The sequence below is a fragment of the Manacus candei genome, unplaced genomic scaffold, assembly GCF_025592945.1.
Source record: "Manacus candei isolate 608988 ecotype Guabito, Panama unplaced genomic scaffold, ASM2559294v1 h1tg000011l, whole genome shotgun sequence".
NCBI classification, from domain to species: Eukaryota; Metazoa; Chordata; class Aves; order Passeriformes; family Pipridae; genus Manacus; species Manacus candei.
In genome coordinates this window covers 18,262,112-18,285,193 of record NW_026138059.1, presented here as the reverse complement: position 1 = coordinate 18,285,193, position 23,082 = coordinate 18,262,112, and the positions used below count along the sequence as shown (strand labels likewise).

At 35.3% G+C, this 23,082-nt stretch overlaps 1 long non-coding RNA gene across 1 annotated transcript; it reads left to right on the top strand.

Moving 5' to 3' along the window:
• The first annotated feature begins 859 nt into the window (after positions 1 to 859).
• LOC127466636 (uncharacterized) lies at positions 860 to 19,046 on the top strand. Its single transcript, XR_007902805.1, has 7 exons — positions 860 to 919; positions 2,181 to 2,222; positions 6,633 to 6,670; positions 9,345 to 10,420; positions 12,596 to 12,720; positions 15,103 to 15,177; positions 16,157 to 19,046. It is a non-coding gene; the product is annotated as an uncharacterized LOC127466636 (long non-coding RNA).
• The last annotated feature ends 4,036 nt before the right edge of the window (positions 19,047 to 23,082 follow it).

Sequence of the window (23,082 nt, the reverse complement as noted above, 5' to 3'; positions counted from 1 at the left end):
CAACTCTGTACTATCCCTAAAATAAAGAGTTGGTTTTGGTTCTTTGGTTTACTGAAGAAACGTGTAGACTCTTTTCTCCTTGAATATATGGGCAATTATTGAAAATATTTCTCAATTTGAAGCTTAATTAAAATTAGGATTAAATTTAAAAGCAACCTGTTAAGTTTAATGGGGAAACCTCTCAGCTCTCCAGTTGGATTTCTCTCTCTCACACTATTATGTGTTTTGTTTCTGCCCATTTCTCCTCTTCAGAGCAACCACATTATTGTGAAATTTCTTTTTTTTTTTTTTTTTTTTTGCTAGTTTAGATCAATGTTATCTGTAGAACAACCTGTGGAAAATACTGACATAGCCACTTAAAACAAACTATAAATGACTCACTTTTTACAAAAATGGTAAGCACAGACAAATATGAAAACAATAAAAGCAATAAGTTGAAACCCAAATACATTTTACAGAAAAATCATACCTTAGTGAAATGACTGCATGAACATTTTTAATCATCTGAAACCCAACTATTAAAGACTAAGCAAGCTCTGGAACAAAATTAAGTCTTACAGAAATACTTATGTCTGTGCCGCGGTCCGAAAGGGGGATGGGGCCGTGACACAGCGCGGGATCAGGACACAAGGTAGGATGCAGGTAGAATCATTTATTGAGGCGTGCGCCAGATTCTTTGTCAGTTCAGGCGGGAAAAGGGCCAGAACATGGGATGGGGCATGAGACAGACAAACGGGGGAGCAAATCAGGATAGGGGCACAGGCAAAAGAGGGAGGAACGTGGGAGGAACCGGGGAAGGAAAGGGCGAATGGAGGCTGTCTCCTCTCTGCAGCTTCTCCAGCCAGTCCGCAGGAAAGCAGGGAAGTGGACAAGCCTGAACATGCCCGGGAGATACAAATTCTGGGGAAGCATACAATGTGTATGTACATAATTGTAAAGTCTGCATCATAAAGTCCTTTCAATTGGTGTACATCTTTTTCCACTTCTGAAATTTTCCCATTCTGATTCCTGGTCCTTCACATGTCTGTTTTGGGCTTTAGGGGTTGGTTAGGTTTTTTGTTGGTTTCTTGTTTGGTTTTTCTACTTTATAGCTATGAAATAAGTGCTTATTTGGTATGAATATTAGGAATAACAGTATACTTTTAATAGAGGTCATTACTAGTCTTATTAGACATTTCGGACAAATGAAATAATGGGTCTATACAGAAATTGATTTCTATGTGTTTTTTCAACTATAGTCTTTCTTTAATGCAGTCTTCTGTATTGAGCTTTTTGAGCTTTCAAAAAAAAACTTTTTAAAGTCTAAATATTCAGTGTATAAAAAACGGAAGAATTGGTTTACTTCTTTAGAGGTAAGATTAGTAAAAATATGTTATATCTTACTATAATTGTTGGGGGAAAAAAACCAAACCCAAAACTGTAATGCTCAGCTGGCTGCTTACTTACCTTGATACCCTAATTGCCTTATGGGCTGTTGTTGGTTGTCTTCTAATACTTCATGGAGATTATAAGGATATAGAATTTCTTTATGACACACATGGACCTTTTATTTTGTTGTAGAATAACCCTTATACCTGCCACTCAAAAACCAAAAAAGGTAAAACTCCAACTGAAAACATTTAGGAACACAGTCACACATATGAAGTCTGTACTTTCAGACTGAGAAGGGTATGGATAATAGACTCTGTTAATAGATTATCATTATTCAAGATCCTTTCTAATCATTCTATCTGGAGAATTTTTGGCAATTTTGTGCCAGAATTCATAAGTATTCTTCAAAGAAAATAAATGGGAACACTAAAATTCTTCCTATTTTCATATTAGGAATATGAAAAAGCTAAGTTAGAAATAACCTGGAAGGGTAGCTTTCAAATTCTACTTGAACAAGGTAAGGTGAAAACCAAACAACAAACAGCCCTGAATCTAGGCATCTAGTGCTTCCTTTAAATTCTAAGATTACTAAGTATTAAAAATTACTACAATTCCAAAAAAAAGAATCTCGGCATGTTGAATTGATGAAAGCAACACTTTAAAGTGCTTTTATTTATCATATATCTCATTGTAATTTATAAGCTAGTAAATATTTGCAATGCTTGTTTTATGTTATATCCAGTCCCGTTATTGGTTCTTCTTAAGCATTTCAACAACAAAAGTATTTATATTTTTTTTTTCTTTCACAGCTGAAAGCAAAGCAAAAGGAACACCTGACACGAATCCCTGTGGTAATTACTGACTTCTAATTCCTTTTTTTTTCAGTCCAGTCCTTCCATTTCACTACAGATGATATCGTTATGCCATTACTTTAATTATAATATTCAATATATTATCAAAATGAAAAGTCAGTATATTCTTCCCAAGAGCTATAACTCTGTAGATTACATGTCTGAGGTTCTGACAAATTTTTAAGCATACAATAGTTAAAGATTACCATTTGGGAATTAATGATTTACAATATATATATTTGTGGCTGAAGAGAAGGTTTTCTTTGCTTTTTTTTTTTCCGTATTGTGTATGCACAGTTTATGTTTATGAATGAGTTTTAAACAAATATTATTAATACACTGAAGAAAAACTGAAAAGATATAAATTGCTCTTATTTTAGCTGTTTGGGGCTAAATACCCAAAATACAGCCTTTTAAGAGAGTAGGTTTTTAATAGTCAGACCTTAGAAGCTGTTGATAACAGTATGAATTACACCATGGAAATATAGGCTTCTTTACCAACTCGTCTTTACTTGTTCTACTGTATTCATTTTTGTATTGTTACACTACTGAGTTAGGATTTCCTATTAGGAAAGTTCAGGGCAAAACTGGGTGCAAAACCACAAGGCTACCTCTGTTAATCAGAAGGAAACATGCAGACATAACTGTGGATCAGAAAGTATTAAAAACTATCCCTTGAGAAAACCTTTTAAGTGAATGAAAGGAAAAAAAAGTAAAACAACATAACTTTCTTTATGGATTTTCTTATTTAGATTTGGCTATTGGGACACTAATGGAGAATACATAAATAACTACATGAGTGGTACTATGAGATTCCTAAAATACCTGTGTTTAGTGAGAGAAATTAGTGACAAAGAGAGACTGAAATAGAAGTGTAGTTGTATTTTTTTATTTTTAACTGAATCTTCTGTTTTACTTCCACACGAACTCCACTATTTGACATCTCTCTGTTGGAAACAGTACAAGCTACTCTTATTTCAATGCAGTTACTTGAGCTGAGAGGCCTCTTACCTCTGAAAGCACTGAAAGTCTTTATGTAGCATATGTTCTCTGACTGAAGATGTCTTATCTGATGATTTGTTTATTACTTCTTTTAACACTTCTCACTGTAATACCTGTCACACTTTTCATAATTAATTTAATCTGATGACATTTGCCAGATATAGGAAAATAACACCATATCTAACCAGGTAAATCTTAAACACTTTTTATTTTTACTAATTTCTTTTCCCCTCCTGACTCTCGTTGGGGCAACCACAGCAGAATTCATCTCACCTAACCTTAGACTTTTTACACTGATTGTTTAATCTTAGCTCCATCTAGAGACAATGAAAAGAGAGAGAAATGCTTTAGAGAGTAATTTCTTTTGCCTATTCTTGTAGTTAGGGTTGCTTCTCTCTCATTGGTAAGAGGAAGATCCCTTTAAGCTACATAAATATGTGGTTCATCAACCTTGGCTCGCTGCCAGGCTACACCCAGCTACTGTCTTAAAGAGGACTGGAAGAAAATAAGACGCAAAAACTTGGGATAAGGATGGGGAGATCACTTATCAATTAATGTAATGGGCAAAGTAGATTCAAGTTTGAGAAATTTAATTTAATTTGTTGTCAGTTAAAATAGATTTGGATAATGAGAAGCAAAGAACAGTATTAACCCCCCACCTTTACTTTTCTCATGATCAACTTCACTCCTTCACTCCCAACTCCTCTACTTCCTCTCTCACCCCAAATGACACATATCAAGCCACCCACAACAGCTCCTCTCTGCCACTTCTTCATCCTCAAGCTTTTCCCTCACTGTAGTCTGAACTCTTCGTTGTCTGCAGTCCTTCAGGAATATCTAACTTCTCTGGGGTGGGGTACTCCATGTATATGCATTTCTGCTCCACCATGGTCTTCTCCACAGGCTGCAGGTACTTCCTTCCACTCTTTCTTCTTTGACCTTGGTGTCTGCAGGGTTGTTTCTCACACTTTTTGTTCCGTCAGATGTTTTATCCCTTTCAGTAAATACATTTTCCCCTGAGGTGCCTCCACCTCAGCCGTGCCCTGCACTGGGTGGATTGGAGCCGGCTGGAACCATCTGTGTCTGGCACAGGGTAGATCCAGCCTCTCCTCACAGAGCCCCCCTGCAGCCCTGTACAACGCAATATCTTGATGGTTAAAGATAGGTAACAGGAAAAATTTCCAAGAGATAGAATACTTAAAAATGTAGGAGATGGGCTGATTTTGTGGAGGGGACTTTTAAGGGCGGTGGAACTATACTTACATGTGTATAGCACATACACAGGCCCACAAGACTCTTATTCAATCCAATTTAAAACTTTTGGCCAATACATTTATTTTGCATGTAGCTGATTGTTCATATTCAGTTTAGATGTGCATTTTCTTTTTAAAAAATTATTATTTATTGATTTAAATATTATTTTTTTCGTAAATTAATTGTCCTTGGATTGGTTTAACAGTCAGTTTCAGGAGTTCAATACTCAGTTTTTAAGGTTCAGAACATAGACCTTAGACAAAGTTTTAGTATATAGACTTGATTTATTTGGATGTCAAATTAATAACTGAATTGTTAAAGATATTAGGAAGAAATTCTTTACTTTGAGGGTGATGTGGCACTCGAACAGGTTGCCCAGAGAAGTTGTAGAAGTGATCAAGGCCAGGTTGGATGGAGCTCTGAACAACTGGGTCTAATGAAAGGTGTCCCTGCTGATGGCAGGGAGGTTAGAACTAGGTCATAATATCATACAATCAATAAAGCTGTAACAGGCCTTTAAGATCATGAAGTCTAACCATTAACCTAACACCGCTGTGTTCACTGCTAAACCATATCCCCAACTACCACAGCCACACACCTTTGGAACATTTTTTTTCATAATAGCTAACCTAAACCTCCCCTATAGCAACTTGAGAACATTTTCTATGATCTTTAAGGTCCCTTTCAACTCAAAACATTCTATGATTTCATGATTCTATGATGTCTACAGATTAACAAAGCTGGTGCCACTAATACAGTTTCTTCAAATGGAATGGAAAAACACACAAATTATTGTCAGAAATATAATTAATATATATTATATAGTAGTTTGACCTCTTTAGAGTTTCTGATATAAACAGAATATTAAAATTCACAGTTGGTGACTAGTACATGCAAAATTATGGTATAACCTGATGCCTGTTAAAGACCTGCACAAAAACATGTTTATCTAACTAGTTTCTGCACATCCTGAAGAAGGATGTTTCCAGTATAAAAACATCTCAGAACTCAAAGTCAGCTAAAATATTTAAAATAACTTAAAAAAAAAATAAAGTATCTGTGGGAAAGAAGACACTGATTAAAATATCCTCCACTGACTGAATAAAACAAAATTTAATTATTATTAATTATTTTAAAATATTTAATTTTTTTGACTGTAGTAATCTCAGAAAATATCCCAGACTAATTCTCGTGTTAGTTTCAAATCTGATTAAGAATATTTAATACAATTCTTCATTTTTGTTATGGAAGATGTCAAATAAATAACAAATTCCTTGCTTTGTTGCTAGTATATTTGCTAAGGAAGGCTGGTGATACCAACTCAAGGTATAAAAGCATTTGATATATCCCTCTGGAGTTTTTTACTCATCTCTTCTGTCTTTAAAACAGTCATAGGATTGGATGTCTTAGGGAATGAGTAATCAGCGTCAGAGTCCTTTCTTGCTTTCCTACTAATACAAATCTTTCTTGACTTGTTAGCAAAGGTTGTTACTAGATAACAATTTGATTGAATATGCTTATTTGTTTAACTTATTTGTGATCTCAGACTATGGCACACCCTCACCTATAAAATTTTTCCATTACTAGTACTACCAATAAAGTTGTTGTGGATTGAAAGGGTATAGATACAGAGCTGATTTTTTTTCCTCTCAGTCTCATAGGACAGTGTGGGAACCTTATGCTGCAGCTCCCCATGGTGCAAATAGAGTGTAATTATTTTCTGCAAATGACAGGAGAATGTTTCCAAGAATGTGAAAATTCACCTGTTTTAAAGTGCAGAAGGGCAGTATGTTGGAGGGAGCTCTGACAGCAGAGGGTAGAACAATAGCATTACAAACATGTCAGACTTGAAAGGAGCTACATTAACAAGTCAATCTCAAGCAAGTAACCTCCTTTGGGAAGACTTTCTGAAAGTAGGAGTGCAGTTAGCAGTCTAGTTGTGTCACTTCTCGTTATACATTTTTTTAAGCAGCCGACTTGGTCAGAAACATCCTCATTAACTTTATTTTCTATTTTCGGCATGCATTTATTATAGCTGATTTACTCCATTCAGCTTAATATGCCTGCTTTTAATTCATTTCTTGACTTTGCAACCAAGACAGTAGCTGAATGTTTTCTGAACGTTTGTGTGATGTGCATATCTCCTTTGTCTAGGTTGACAGCCATATTCTCTGAGAATTCCAATGAGTTAGGTAAGTCTTTACCTCCCTTGTCTCTCCTTAGGCCATTTTAAAATAATGGCATTATGTTGGCTGCTCTCCAGTCATCTAAGATTTCACTTGATCTATTTTGAAGAGTAGAAGTACATAAAAATGTCTGCCAAAGCATCTTCAATTTCTGTTCTTATTTCCTTAACCCTTTTGGACCTATGCTGTTTGGTCATGGCCCAATAAATTTTAGAAGCCATTTCACCTTATAATAACCATGCTGACACACTCTGTCCATATCCTAATTCCTAATCATCCATCTCCATAAATATGATTTCAGATGTAGTCAAATACCTACTCTTATCCTTTATAAGGCCATATATAACCATTACATAGTGTATCCTCAATCCCCTTACACTCTTTCTAGGGGATAGGTTGCAATACGAAAGTTTCTTTTAACAGTGAGCGTGTGTCCAGAGCTCAGGACTGGGCTAGAGAATTAATCATAATTCAGATTTTCAATTAATTTTCTGTTTCTTTCCTGCTCTAGGGAGGAAGCAGCCTGCAAATGAATTACAGCTGATAGTTGTTTGCTTCTTCACAACAACTTGCTGACCCAGAGACATCGTTCTCCTCAACGACCTGCAGTCTGCAGGTTTGCAGCCTTGACAAGGAAGCAAGAAGTACTCAATATTTCTTTGTTTCTCTGCATAAGCATGTCAGAATCATCATAATTAGCTCCTGAGAGGACCTCAAGAAGTTATGTAGTCTGTCTTCTCATGCTAGAGTAAAATTGTGTTTTCTACTCTTAATAACCTTTGGTTATGGAGATCCCATAACCACCTTGAGCAATCTGTTCAACGTTTATTTAAACTTTAGGTTTTCAACTTCACCCTAATTTTTTATATAATTCTTAGAAAAAAGATTAAAAAATAATGTATGCTACTGCACACATTACAGCAGTTGAAAAACCTCTTAATGTTTCTGTGTGTGAGACACTGATTATGCCTAACAAAAGTCTAGAGACAGAGCCTGGGGCTGATCCTAAACACTTACAAGATCTATTTGATGTCATTTGTCCCACAGAAATCAAGATGACAGCTGATTATAAATATTTTATGTTGTCATCTACCAACATTTTTTAGCTGTAAAAGCTTTCAATATTGAGCAGTATGCTAATTCTGAGGTACTTTTATGAATGCAACACTGATCCTAGCTGGATCACGTGCAAGAAGTGAAACTAGAGCCTTTGAATTTAACAGAAAAGGCTGTTACTGTCTTTACTAAGTCACATTCTTATCATTATCCAATTGAAAGAATTGTATTAGGAAATCTCTCTCTGTGTCTTCTCTTCCTTATCACTGGACAAAGCCCAAAATGATGTTGACATGACTGCTTCAACCTAATGCTAGATATTTAAAAAAAACCCAGAGCAATAAAACTCTGTGATCCAGAAACCAGTCGATATCATATAGTGTTCTATACCAAATAATGATCCACTGTGAAATGTCAATCATGGAATCTCACGCTGAGAAAAAGGTTCACTTCAGTTAATTCCCTGAGACCACAGGCCGAGACTGAACACCTTTGCAGGTACAACAGGTCATCTGGAGAATGCTGACTCATTACTCTGCTCTAATCTTTGTGTTTATTTTTTGAAGAACTGTTATTTGAGTTTCATTAGGCTCAATGAAGATTTTGACATTTAAAATTTAAAGAGTGGAATTCAAGTACTGATTGAGGGGACCTCCTTTTGAGTGTGTTGGTCATTCTGTGACCATTTAAAGATAATTTTTAATATCAGAAGAAGTACCCTGGAATTCCACACTGTCTAAAGACACTAACCATTTATAAAATCTGCCTCTGTCTCTAACATTAAAGATACTAATGGTTACTGAGCAGGCAAACCATGATGTCCCATTGTTAAGGTAGGGAGAGGAAGTTATATTGAATTATATATACTAAAAACATGACCTAAATTCTTCTCTTTCCTTTTTTGCTGATTACAGCTGATAAAAGTATTTTTTTTTGAGTTTTTACCCCACTTTTTTTACTTGTTCATGTCTTTTGCTATGTTGAGTCCTGGAGAAGAGAACTACAGTAACATGCTCTTTTGTCTTACCTTGTTCCAATTGCAACTTTAGTCATGTAAGTCTGTATAACTGACCTTTATATTACATTGCATTGCAAATTGCGGCCTAAGTCATTGTTATGCTTCCCAATTATATGCTGGAAATAAGTTGTCATACTTGAAGAAAAATAATTCCAGGAAAATAGAGCCCTATCAGAACTCACAGAGTACTAGCCATATTGTCATTTTTTACGTTAAAATTTTAACAAGTGCATCTCAAAGGCAAGTGTATCAGCCCAAACGTACCAAGAAATTTATATGATCATACACATCACGTGATTGCACTCAAGATAATCTGTTCCATAACCTTTCCTGGCACTGAGGTCAGGCTGAGAGGCCTATAGTTCCCCAGATCCTCCTTCTGACCCTTCTTGTAGATGGACATCATATTTGCTAACATTCAGTCCAGGACCGCTGGTAAATATCTGGAAGTGGCTTGGAGAGCACTTCCACTAGCTCCTTCAATACCCTTGGATTGTTCCCATCTCACCCCATAGACTTATGCATGTCTAAGTGGTGTAGGAAGTCACTGTCCATTTGCACTTGGATTATGGGCTATTCATTCTGTTCCCCATCCCTATTTTCCAGCTCAGGGGGATGCATACCTGAAGAACAACTGGTCTCACTATCGCAGACTGAGGCAAAGAAGACATTAGATACTTCTACCTTTTCCTCACCCTTTGTCACTATGTTTCCTCCTCCGCAACCAATAAAGGATGGAGATTCTCCTTGCCCTCCTTTTGTTACTGATGTTGCTAATAGAAACATTTTCATTGTCTTTCACAGCAGAGCCAGATTAAGGTCTAGTTGGGCTTTGTTCCTTCTAATTTTCTCCCTGGATAATGTCACGACATCCTTGTAGTCCTCCTGAGCTGCCTGGCTCTTCTTCCAAGTGTCATAAACACTTTTTTCCCCTGAATGCCAGACAAGGCTCTCTGGTCAGGCAGGTCAGTCTGTCCCACCAACTCATCTTTTTGGGATATAGTGATGGCTACTCCTGCACCTTTAAGATTTTCTTCTTGAAGAATGTCCAGCCTTCTTGGACCTTCAGGACTGCCTCCCAGATACTCTGTTGGCCAGACTCCTAAACAAGCCAAAGTCTGCCCTCCAGAAGTCCAAGGTGGCAGTTCTGCTCACTCCTGGCCTCACTTTGACAACTAAAAACTCTGTAATTTCATTAATGGTATGCCCAAGACATCCTCTAACCATCCAAGATCACTTAGGACTAACTGACGTGCTTGATTTTATAGACAGTGCTCAATGTACTGTTATGCTTCTTTGTTCTTTGCTGTGGTCATCAACAACACCTCTTTGGCCAAGTGCCTAGGACCTGCAAGGCTGGTGAGGAAGGGTGTAGTTGGACTGGCACTCAGGAATCTTGAGACCTGTATGGAGTAGAAGAAGAAATATTGTTTATTTTTCTAGTTGGCTCACAGGAAATGAATGCATCACCCACTCAACCATAGAGAATGGCTGTTTGCTTTATAAAATAATATAAGTTATGCTAACCACATTACCAGGGGTGGGGAGCAGGGCAATACCGGTCACATATGGTATTTCCTCGGGCCCTAGGATTGATGAAACCTATTTTCTTCAGTAAGAAGGCACAAATTATAGCAAATTACCATCCCAAACTCTTTGCCAGGAGGAATCTTATGCTTAAGGTAATGATTTCTTCTTCTTCATTTGGATCATGTTGAGATCAATTTTATACTTTTTTGATAGTAAAATCTGCTTATTTTTATTTTCTTTATTATCTTGCAATTTGTTATTATATCTGAATTTACTATATATGTTCTGCTTTAAATATGTTGGATATTTGTTCTTTGTTGTGTTTCTTACCTCTGTAGCAGGTTTTATTTGGTTGTCAAAAATCAGACTATCAAAAGATAACATTATCTTGTCTTGGACCATTACATATTGTGGACTGATAGTCACTGCTCACTTCTTAATAAGAAATGATTAGTCATAGCCGTACATAATATAAATAAAGATTTTACCAGTAATTTTGGCAGTGGTTAATAGTAGCTGGATGACTTCCCTATTTACAGTACACTGAGACACAGATTATTATTACTGCTTGTAAATAATTGATTGTAAGCTAATTGATGTCATGTGGTAAAGTGATTTTTTTTTCCCCTGAAAGAATAAGCATATGATCATCTTCATAGGAATCTGAAATTCATTTGGAAACTAACTAACGAGAATTTTGTTGTAATGGGCTGGATTAGCTGCTAGTTCTTAAAAAAAAAGAATTTTACTGTGACAAGACTTTAAAGGTTGTTGGGATGAGGTGGTAGAAAGACAAAATAAATAATAGTAGTGGGCATTATTTCTGTCTTATTCACTTATCTCTAAAATGAACCAAATATGAGATTATGCTTTTTTGACTTATTTTAATGAGTTGATAGCATGATTGACAGTCTATATACTTTTTTTACTATCTTTACTGAATGAGGAAATCTGACAAAATTTGTCATATAAATCATATTTAAGTCATAAAACATAACATTTCCTCCTTCAAGATTTGTGTTGAAAAGACTGAAAGGATTATGTCTGAAGGAGGTCTTCAGCCTTCTGCAATCTCAGCAGTTATTTAACAGTGTTGTGTACTTTATCCTGCCTCTGACTCCTGCTAAGAAGATGTGCATTTGACTTCTTCCTATTAGACTCATGAACAGTATAGGAAAAATGTCAAATTTACGACTATAAGATTCATTTAGTTGGGTACACAATCATTCATCTTAATTATGTCTGACACCTTCACCATTATAAAATCAGTTTCCCAGAAGAAGAGAAACTCACACTCTGTCTCCTTTAGGAATCCTTCATTGAAGGAGACTAGTTATTTCAGTCCTCTGAGGAAGCTAATAGTGTAGTCGAAGGATCATGAAAAAAAAGAATAATGGCTCGTATTCATCAAGAACAGGGAAATACTACACTGCCATGCCTGGTAACCATAACTCCTAACACTGCTTTTTTGGAGGGTAGTAGATTATAGTACATAAGATTTTGAAGCAGGAAATGTATAAACTTCTAACAAAGGCAATTCTTTTATATCTTTTTTGCCTTCATTGAAATAAATGATAGCTTGTCACTGAACTCCGTAAGAAACTATATTAGGTAATTTTTTTTATTTTCCATGAGGCATATTTTATTTATATTATGCAAAGGTAAAGAGATAATGAAACCACTAAAAAAGCCACTCTAAGCATCTTGATCATCTGCATATGCTAGTTGTAAACAAATTAAGATACTTTAACATATGTATGTGAAAAAATACATTTTTACTTTGATAAAAAAATAATTATATAAAAATAAAACCATTATTATTTGAAGGATCAGTAATGTAGAATTTTCACATTGTATTACTTAGAGAATGACTATTTCACTATTCACAAAAGGATAAGTAAAACTGTTAAGTCAGGTGCCATAATAGATAAGGCATTAAACATGATCTCTATTTTTTAAATGGTCTTTTCCTCTCAAAGATAATAGAAAAAGATGTAAGAACTTAATTTTAAAATTCCACAATTTGTGGAGGATAGAAGTTCAAATGAAAAATTGAATCTTAATAAATACTCTTATATAGCTACATACATAGTATTTATAACCATTAGACTACAAAGTCTCTGTAAATGTAGCACATCCCTCAAAACTGCTTCAACAAAAAACAGCATTCAGAAGAGTACTAGGGTTAGGCTATAAAAAGGTTACCTTTATTTACTGTCCTCAATTCAGGGGAGACCATTGCTGAATCTATACCTTGCAGAGACCATCCTAAACTAACAGAAAAAATGTATCCTGCTTTTATCTTTCTCTGTTTAATATTTCTGCAGAATGAAAGCTTGACTAATTTATTCAGGAAGATAAGTGTAAATGAGAAGCAAATACTTTTGATTATTAAGAGACGGAGTGCTTCCAAAACGACAGGAAGTTGAATCTGAATATGCCTCAGTACCCCGTGAGTAGATTAACCATTTTTCATTCTGTCCATTATCTCTATGGTTTTTTGAGGCAAGGACCTTCTATCAATATGTAAACAAAGTAAAGTAAAATAGCTCGATTTGAGGAAAAATCTTTGTAGTAGGATTGAGAATGATGACGATGATGCAGCTAAGACAGAGGCTCTGAACAGATTCAGTGCCCTAATATAGACAACTGTAATCAGAGGATTGGGCTACATTTCAGTAACAGTGATGGCATAGTAGTTGCCAGTGAGCTCGTAACTGCTTCATTACCCATGCTTGACCCCTTGTGATGAATATGCTGAGCCATTGTCAGATGACAGATTCAAATGGCAAGGGAACAAGCAAATTAATTACTTTCCTAAATTATATTTATCATCAGAATTGTGATGAAAAATAAAAAGTGCCACTGGGGTTGAAAAAACCCAAACTAAGTGCCAAATTCTGATCTACTGTCAATTGAATTGCTCTGGCTTCATAGTGAACTGAAGTGAGAATTTTTCCTCAGGCATTTAGAAATTCAAAAATTTGACTTTCTTCACACATGACAATTGTAGTCAATAGCTCTATTGTGATGTGCAAAACATTAATTCTAAAGATAGGCTTATTTAATGAGCACTTACCTGGTTGGTTTTTCTTGAACTCAAAATAAAGCTTCATTCAAGTAGTGCCAAAACATTTAGATAACTCTGAATTAATTTTACATTTTCTTTTAAAATGATCTAACTTAGAAAAAACATATATTTTAAATACTTTCCCAATTAAATGAGATTTTTCCTGATTATTAAAAAGTTTACATTTAACTGTACTAATCTTTCCATAAGTGAGTAACTTGGTGTACTTACTTCAGTTTTAGTATCAAACTTAAAATGTCTACTATTGCATCTGCTTCCAGTGGTCAATTGGTACTTGAATGGCTAATATGCAAATTAACAAGAAGTAAATCTTATCCTTAAGCTGTTCAAGAAGATTTGAAATCCTCAAAAAAGCCCCCAACAAACCAGAAAAACAACTAAAACCCAAAACTCAAACGAGCATATAATAAATAATCAGAAAATTTTTGTTAAGAATTAGTCTGGTTGGAAATAGTAACTTTAAGAAGTTATGGACAGGCAAGTGATTGTATCTAAACTGTTGAAATCTAGAATATTATCAAGCAAAATCTAAAAGTGTTCTCTAACTATGTCCTGATCCTCTGTCTAAAATATATAAGCTCCATTTCATCCTCTTCTGCATGGGCAAACCCAGGTTCCTATGAAAGGAAAAGTCTGACAGAAAGTCAGTTCTGTTACATCCAGCTTATTCCCCAAAATAAATGACCACAAGTACTATTCAGAGAAAAACAGTAGTGTAGGTAGTAAATTTACCTTTCTTCACTGGCATTACATGAATTCAGGACAACTCCTTTAGATGACTTCAGTGGGACTAAAGTTAAGTGAGATGTGTTATATGTAGATGTTCGGTTTGTAGCTGGTTCAAGACACAGGAAGTTTATTCTCCTCTTCACTTTTTTAAGCTCCAGTTTCCCATCTCTCTACTGTCTTTTGTCTTTATATTACCATCTATTAAAGACAAAGTTCATTTTATTGCATATTAACACAGTACATGGAAAGAATCAGGTCTCAATCTTGATAAAGACCTTGGTGCACAACAGTTCAAAGATTGATTAAACAAAAGTAAACAAAGTAACAAAGCTTAGCTTTTGATTACCAAATAGCCCACCAAAAAGTGCATGTTCAAAATGCAAGTTTTTATTGACAAGAAATTCAACAATGCACTAGACAGCTTAATTCTTGTTTTCTCAATTTGTAAGAAATTGAACCTGCCAAGATTTAATTACATGTATAGCTTAACACCTCCTGCAGACACTCTACTTCTTTCTAATGAATCAGAGGACACTTAGCATATGCTACCCTGTGTGTCAAAGCTGGTGTCTCTTTTGTCTTTCTTCTGCCTCATAGAGTATAGATTAACTTGGCTTTGCTCTTTAAAAGACTAGAGCAAAAGTGATCCAGAGAGATGGTCTGTGATTTACTTTGACATCAGAGAGGAAAATGTGCATTTGCAAATACACTGGTGATGATTCATGTACCTTTAGATTAATAATACCTTGCATATTGCAAGCTGTTAGAAATCTGAAACCCAAAAAAATATTTGCGAAACAATTCTCCACTAGAAAGTGTAATAAAATCTTAAATGTAACTTTGATTCTATCTAGTCGGAGATTCAAATTATGTCTCTGCGCTGAGGCTCCTGAAGGTTCCATTAAGGTTTCACTTCACCTAATAATGTCATGTTATGTATTAAACTTTAATTGTGGCTCTCTTAAAGCTTGCATGCTCCAGTTATGGAGTTAAGAATATTTTTTTTTGTTATAGGTAGGAAATGTACTACACAAATACAAAGGCAGCTCCTCTGAGAACAGGTTCGATGAGACGTGCAATGACGCACAGGTAAAATGTAAAACTAATGCATACTAGGCAATTTAGTAGATGAAGAACAGAAGTAGTTGCTATGTGCACAAATATAGAATAGGGGAAGAAATCAGCATGGTTTTTGGAAAATTAATTCTTGCATTACGTACCTTGCCAAGCGGTCAACAAGTTTGTTGATAGGGTCAATCCCATTGAAATGTATTGTTAGATTACCAAAAGCCTTTTGACAGGGAAATAATCTCAGAAAAACTTTAGATGAGAATGAAAGTCCTCGCACGGTTAAGAAATAGAATCTATAGGTAAGTGATCAATTTTCATAGTGGAGAGAGTTCACATGGGAGATCCACACCAAGCTGTGCAAGATATGCTGATGTGACCTTTGACAACAGCGAAATGACAAATTTTCTGATATTACCGTGTTATTCATTATAGCAAGTACAAGAACTGTCTGTGAATAATTGTCAAAAGTCCTTACAATACTGGTGGGCAATAAATTTATTAAAACTAAATATATAAATAAATAAGCATATCATGTTGCATAAAGAATTATGTGTTCTGAACTGACCACTGTGATTCAGTGTGAAATCTGGGGGTTAAGATAAATTGTTCCATATGAATGTTTGTTCAGTATTTATTAGCAGTAGAAAACACGTAAACCATCATAATGTCAAGGATTATTTGAAAGTAATAGAGAACTATTATACTAGACTATAAAGAATTGGGTCACTATACGAATGTATATGCTGGATCCCTAAATGTCAGAAAAGTATATTGCAATGGAAAGCTTCAGAAAAAGGGAAATAAAGGAAATGCATGAAATCAGTCTGTGTGAGGAATGAATAAGCCACAGCTAAACAAACTTGGGCTCTTCATTATAAGCAAAATATGAGTGAAGGAGAACTTGACAGAGGTTTATAGGATCAAGAGGGGCATGGAAAATATGGACAAGGGAGCGAGGAGGATATGGATTGATTTTCTGTTGTTTTTTTCAACAAAGGATTGAAGAGACATTAGGTGAAGCCAGGAGGACACAGGTTAAAACAGAAGAACATGATGCTTCAAACAATGGGTTATCAATCTGTCTTTAGTCTAGGAAACTGTAACTGTTTAAAGTTTAACAAGTTTGGCAGAGACTGACAATTAAGGAAGAAAAATCACAGAATCTCTGAGGCTGGAAGGAATCCCTGGATATTATCTAGTTTAACATCCTTGCTCAGTCATGGTCAGCTATCATAAGTTGCTCCGTGTCTCCACAAATGAAGCCTCCAGAACCTCTTTGGGCAGTCTGTTCCTGTTTGATCACCCTCACAGTATTTTCTTTTTCTTACACTTAAATGGAATTAAATATCTGATCATTGTGTGTTGTCCCGTCACTGAACAACCCCGAGGAGAGTTTGGATCCATCTTTTTTACCTCCTCCCAGCACATATTTACACACATTGATAAGAATGTATATGAATGACATCTTGTGAGACACTGAAATGGTTTATGACTTAAACATTGTTAAAATCACTGAAGGACTTTTGTCCACTGTAGCAGACTGTGCAAAGAAGCAACTGCTCACCAAGGCCTAGCCCTCCCTGAACATCCCTACTAATTTGGACTGTGATAGGAACTTGAGATAAGATAAAGGTACTATGCCCAATTATCCTAGGAGAAGAATGCATCCACAAGTGTGAAAGACTGGAATGCTGATGTCTCTAACAATCAAGGTGCAAACTGAAAATGTGCAAAGTAACTGCCCAGGTGCTGAAGGTGTGCACACCAGACACCTCAGGCTACCAGCTGGGTATTGATCAAGATAAGGAAAGAAGCAAATCCTTCGAGGTGGGGTAGTGTTTCTTTTTCCTTACAGGAGTGATTCATCTGTGATAACTCCCCTCTGGGGAAGCATTGTGACAATTCACATATAGCCTGAAGATGTTAATCTCTGCTGATAGGCCATAAGGAACTCAAGGCTGATGTAACAGGCAGCTGTAACATCTTAGAAAGTGTCAGAGACTCATGACATATCCTGTGATCCAGTATTACATCATCCCTTGTAAAACTCCCTACTCCAGGGGTGGCACCAGAGGCATTTCTACCTAGCCTAAGCCAAATAAAAGACACAACAGACTGCTCAACATACTTGGATTTCCCCTACCATGGGCTTCTTCTTTCACACACATGGACTTCTTCCATTACCACACAGGACTTCCTTCACCAACATGGGCTTCTTCCCTCACTACACTGGGCTTCCCTCAACAGATCCAGACTGTAACTATCACTTTGACAAGAATGGGATTCTCACCACCAAGAAGACCAGAAGAATAGAATCAACAGGACGCCGTCAGAATCCAAGGATGTTGATATAATTTCTTCCTAATCTGTCTCTCTGTCACTCTCTTTGTGTCCCCCTCTGTCTCTTTCTCCTATTTCTTTCTATCTCTCTCTACCTTGCATTTACTGTTAAATAAAAATCCATACTATCGACTTTGGCATATGGCCTCATTTGCACCTTAATTTGGGCAGAGGCATCTCTCTAATAATTTTAAAGAACCTGACCTTAACACATCTGTCAGAACAACTGTGTGTGTGAGGGAGCAGCCCACCACAGCAATATAACTTACGATACTGATGCATGATGATCACATAGTGCTAACAGGAGGTCAAAAGTTTACTTAGCACTCTGCCCAAGAATTTCTGTACAGGCTATAGAACAAACTTGATTCATTTACCCACATGTCAGTGTTAATTGGCATTTGGGATGTTATAGGACATTAGAGATATCAGGAAAGCTAAAAAACGTGACTTGGAATTGATGGGAGAACTGTTCCCTTGTGAATCATATAATCATAGAATCATCTGGGTTGGAAGGGACCTCCGAGATTATCATGAAGCAGAACCTGAAGGCCAGGCAGACTATCTTAGGTATCTCAAAAGTAATTAGACAACTGTATGTGGGCTGCTGAGTCATCACAGATGAATTCATCCTCAATTTATGTGTTTTCTGGCATCAGTCCTTGTCTTTCATAATACTTCTTCTATATTACATAACATTATAAAATAAAATTTATACTAAGTGGAAAAAACCAGCTTCTTTATTATCTTGACTGACAGAGCAACAAACTCATTGGTGAAAGGAAACTTTATAATTGAAAGGCTTCTAATTTCTTTGGAGAATGCTTGCTTTTGTTTGGATAAAAATGCCCAAAAAAGTAATTTGTGTTATTGTTAAGGTCTTTCTTCTAGTTTAGACTGTGAGAGAAGTTTCAACACGTACCTGTATGAGTCCTAATTCAGAAGAAATCATTAAATAGTTTTGTCACCAATACAGACTTCAACAGTCATCAATCAGGCTCATGAAATGACAAAGTAACTGTGTCCACTGTGATGCTTACAGATTAGCTTACAATTTAGGGGTTTTTTTATGAGTGATTCCTATTTTATCAGGATAAGGACTACTGGATTTTGTGTGTCATCTCCAGTATTTTTCTTTGGTTTTCTTTTATATCCAAGTAAATTGTTTCAATCCAGACATAAAAAATGCCAATGCTCTCCATATTTTCATCTCATATTTTGCAAATGTAACACATTAATTTATTAGGCTTGTGCTTATTTAATTTCCTATTCTTCTTCATTACCTCAATACTTCTCTGCACGTAAGCTTTCATTTTTAGGAACTACAAAATAGTTTTATGAAATGCTATAGGGACACAGTATTGAACAGAAATGCCTTAGTTTGCAGAAAAATGAGTAATTCCATTCTGCTTTGTAAAGGCTAATCTGAATATGCCCACTCCTGACCTTGTCTATATGCATTACTTAAGTTTATATTGAATTGCCACAGCTAGCTACCTGATTGTTCTTCAGGGGAGAAATGCTTGTTGTCAGAACCTTGAACAAAATCATAATAAAAGCAAATAAATGGATTATGTAAATCTCAGCATGCTACTTCATCTCTTTGCTTGCTTTGAGTCAGTTCATAAAACATTTCAGACTAACCAGAGATAATTAGTTATATTTGTTATTATTTCTGTAATGCAGTGAGAATATGCAAGAACAAAAGAAGGGAAAAAACCCCAAACAACTCCCTTCCACATGCTCAAGTTTAGAAATCTCAGATTTGTTTGGAATGGTGCATACATGTGCTGACATTGTTATAACACAACATCTGCACTATGGAACCTCTGTATAATCCGTGAAACAAGACTGGTATGTAATTGAAGGGTATAAACATGACAGTAGGAAAGAGAAGAGATTGTTTTGGTGTAAATTGGATAATCTTGAACAAAGGAAAGTGTAGACTGATTATAAGGAAACATTCCAGAACACACGAAACCTTTTCAGAATGCAAAATAGCCTGTCTAGACAGGTGGCACCTGCTCTATATTTGAGCTTTTAAAAGCTAACTTGAGCAAAACATTCATAACACACACTTTAAAGAAACCAGTGATAGCAGGAAGATGGAGAAGTCAGTTAGAGGTTAGAAAACAGTACTTGGTTAGTTCCAATGCCAATATATTCGAAATGGAAAGTCTCCTTCCTGAGAGAGTACAATAAAAAAGAACACATGGGACAGGAACCTCAGCTGCTAGGTTGCTGTGTCAGTAGTCACTGTACCTATGCAAAACCACATCCTGAGAAAAAAACTCAGAAAGTCTTGATTTCAATCATTCCACCATGATTCCATATTTTAGCACTTTCCATAAATTTGACTGCACTGAAGACAATGTGAAAAAAGAAAGAAGAAAATCCCCACCCAAATAAAAACAAACAAAACCAAGCCTTCATTGGTTTTACCTGTCTTGTGTCCTTCCTGAGATGCTGGAACAGCAAAACATGCCTGCACTTCTTCTCTGTTGATTTCAGTGATCTGACTTTTGATTTTAAGGTTAGCTGCCCATCATCATTTAAATATATTTCTCATTACCATTTCAATCATATTAAAACAATCCTGCTGACTGGATATTTTGATATTATTTAGTACAAGTCCCCTGGGATACAGTAAGTAGAAGTGGGAGTGTGAAGTCTATTTTTAGAGTACATTTTCTATATGAGTCACTTCACTTAGTGTCACAAAATTTATAAAATAACATTTATATTTTACCTGCTTTTGGGGAGGTCAAAGTATCAGAATTCTTTATTACCTATCCTGTTACTTAAAAAGTATTAGATTTTTTAGATAATATGACAAAATTCTTTTCTTTCACCTCAATAAAAGAAAAAGGAAAAACTCAATGAAATCTTTATTTAATTTTAATCATGAAAAATCCTTTATTTGAATAAAGCTGCTTCTGCCTGTTACAAACCAGACTCAAATGAAAATGACAAGTAATAGGCAAATTATACCATTCAACAATTTAGTAAGAAGATCATAAGTTATTTCACAAGAGGAAATGGTGAATATGGTGTTACTTTGGAGATTATCATTTTATATTATTATCACATAGTCACATCTCTTTTTTCAAATTACTTATTAGAAAAAATGTAAAAATGTTCCTTCTTAACTCAGTCTTTTGCTAGTCAGGATTGTGTAATCCAGTGCTAGATTTTGAAATCTGTGATCAAAACCAGGCTAATATCAATCAATTAATTAATTTAAATATTTATAAATCATCAAAATTTTCTTTGTATATATAATCTAATCTACTGTAGAGAAGAAATGATAGCAATTTTTTCTAATTATATAGATCTTAAAGAGGAGAAATATAAAATATATTTAAATATTTGAGTTAAAAAAGTTTTAGAATAGAAATATAAAAACCACTATAAAGCCAGATTTAATACAATCTCAAAATTGTTTTACTCAATTTCAACTTTCATTTAAATGTTGAATTGTGTTGGATTCCAAATTTTGGATATGAGAAAAAGAAAAACTGCTAAGTCTAAACAAAAGCTTTGGGCTGACAGAGACTGGGAAAAACCTCCATCTACAGTCCCAGCAAGGATCCATTGATGTCAAGGATTTGGAATGTCCTGCCCAAGCCTGGAGAAACCATGCCCTGATCTCATCAAACCTGTGTAGAAAACCTTTTGTGTTTTATCTCTCCCTTTGTGTGTTACCTGTTCCCCCCTGTGAAATCCCCCCAGATAAAGTGGGTTTTCCCATATGATGTAAGTTCTTAGACCCAAAAGTTTGTAATTTAGGATTTCCACTTTACCTCATCTCTGTAAAGTCCCCAATTGTAATGGAATGAATACCCCCCACACACACACTGAATATGTAAACCTCTTGTTAAATATGTAAATCCTAAACCCTTTATATATCAACTTGTGAGTCCAATAAAGTATTTCAGTTTCTTGCCTCCGAACTGGGATTGTGATAGCTTATTGACTTGCTACAGAATTGTATTCATGACCTGCTTTCAAAGCAAATACAAGTGCATTTAAAAATAGACAAGAGAAAAAGAATTCTTAACTGATGATCAGTGTTTGTACTTACTGACCACTATGCCAACTTTAGCTTATTATTATTATAATTGATTTTATAACAATGAAAATGAAAATGCAAGAGCTAGAAAGAGGCCTTGCATATACAGAGCTTATTGAAGTAACTATTTCTTTCTGTTATGTGGATATCAAACATTAAAAAAAAAGCAATAATTCACTTCTAAAATGTATTCACAGAATATTTAGGGTTGGAAAGGACCCCTGAAAATCATCTAATCCAAGCTCCCTGCCAAGGCAGGGACACCTAGAGCAGGTTACACAGGAACACCTCCAGAGAGGGAGACTTCGTGACCTCCCTGGGCAGCCTGTTCCAGTGCTCAACCACCATCAATGTAAAGAAGTTCTTCATATTGAGGTGGAACTTCTCATGTTTTAGTTTATGGTCATTACTCCTTGTTCTGTTATTGGGCACCACTGGAAAAAGTCTGGCACCATCCTCTTGGAACCCTCCTTTGAGATATTTATATGTATTAATGAGATCCTCTCTCCATCTTTTCTTCTCTAGACTCAACAGAGTGATAGTAATGATAGTTTAGATTATAAAGAATAATTTCCTATCTGGACTGCAAACCTTTAAGCCAAGTTTAACTTGGGGTTACTTTTGTTATTTTTGTTATTCTTCTGTGAAGAATGTTGATGTTACTGTTATCTATAAACCTCAGGGTAAGGAACAAGACACACAAGGATGTATAGCTAACTTAGATTCAATGCAGCTAAGATTAGGGATTTTACTTAAATGTCTAAGTAGAGCAATTAGATTTAGGAGAATTTAATTCAGGTCCTGTATTTTTTAATTATGAGAATATAAAACTTTCACAGTAACATTATTCACCTAGAGAAAGGACAAGCAATTTTTTCTTTATTTCGAGCAACAAATTTTCCTGTGTTAATTCTGTGGTAAGAATTGTGAGACTGTTCCATAGACAACAGTATGTATATTTATTTATTTATTTATCTATTTTAAATTTTTTACATTTTTTATTGTTTTTTTTTCTGTGGAGGTGAATGGATTGGCCAAGTTTCTCCTTCCAATTCCATTTGTACTAAGTTAGTCACTTCACTGTAACAAAGTGAGACCTTTCACTGCTAAAGCTTTACCTATTGATAGCTCTCCGAAGTTTGTAAAGTTTGAAAACACAACTTTTGAGAGAAAAGTATTTTTCATTTTGTGATTTGGCAGTTGATAGACTAGATTTACCTCTCTCAGTAAAGCAGAGTAGTGTTGATTCGTAAAATAGATAATGAAACTGAAAAAAAAAAAATCACTGTTGAGATAACCTTATTACTTTTTTCTACATATCTAAGTGGTTTTCAATTCCTAAGACCATTACACTTTCTCTGGATTAGTCTTCGGAGATAGTCTTTGTCTGTTTCTTACCTTATTGAAGATTGGGCTATGTTTTGTATGTAATTGGATGGTAATTTGCATGTAATTTTCCTGATGTAGTGATAGAGAATGCTATCAAATAAATAAATGAATATTTAAAGTTT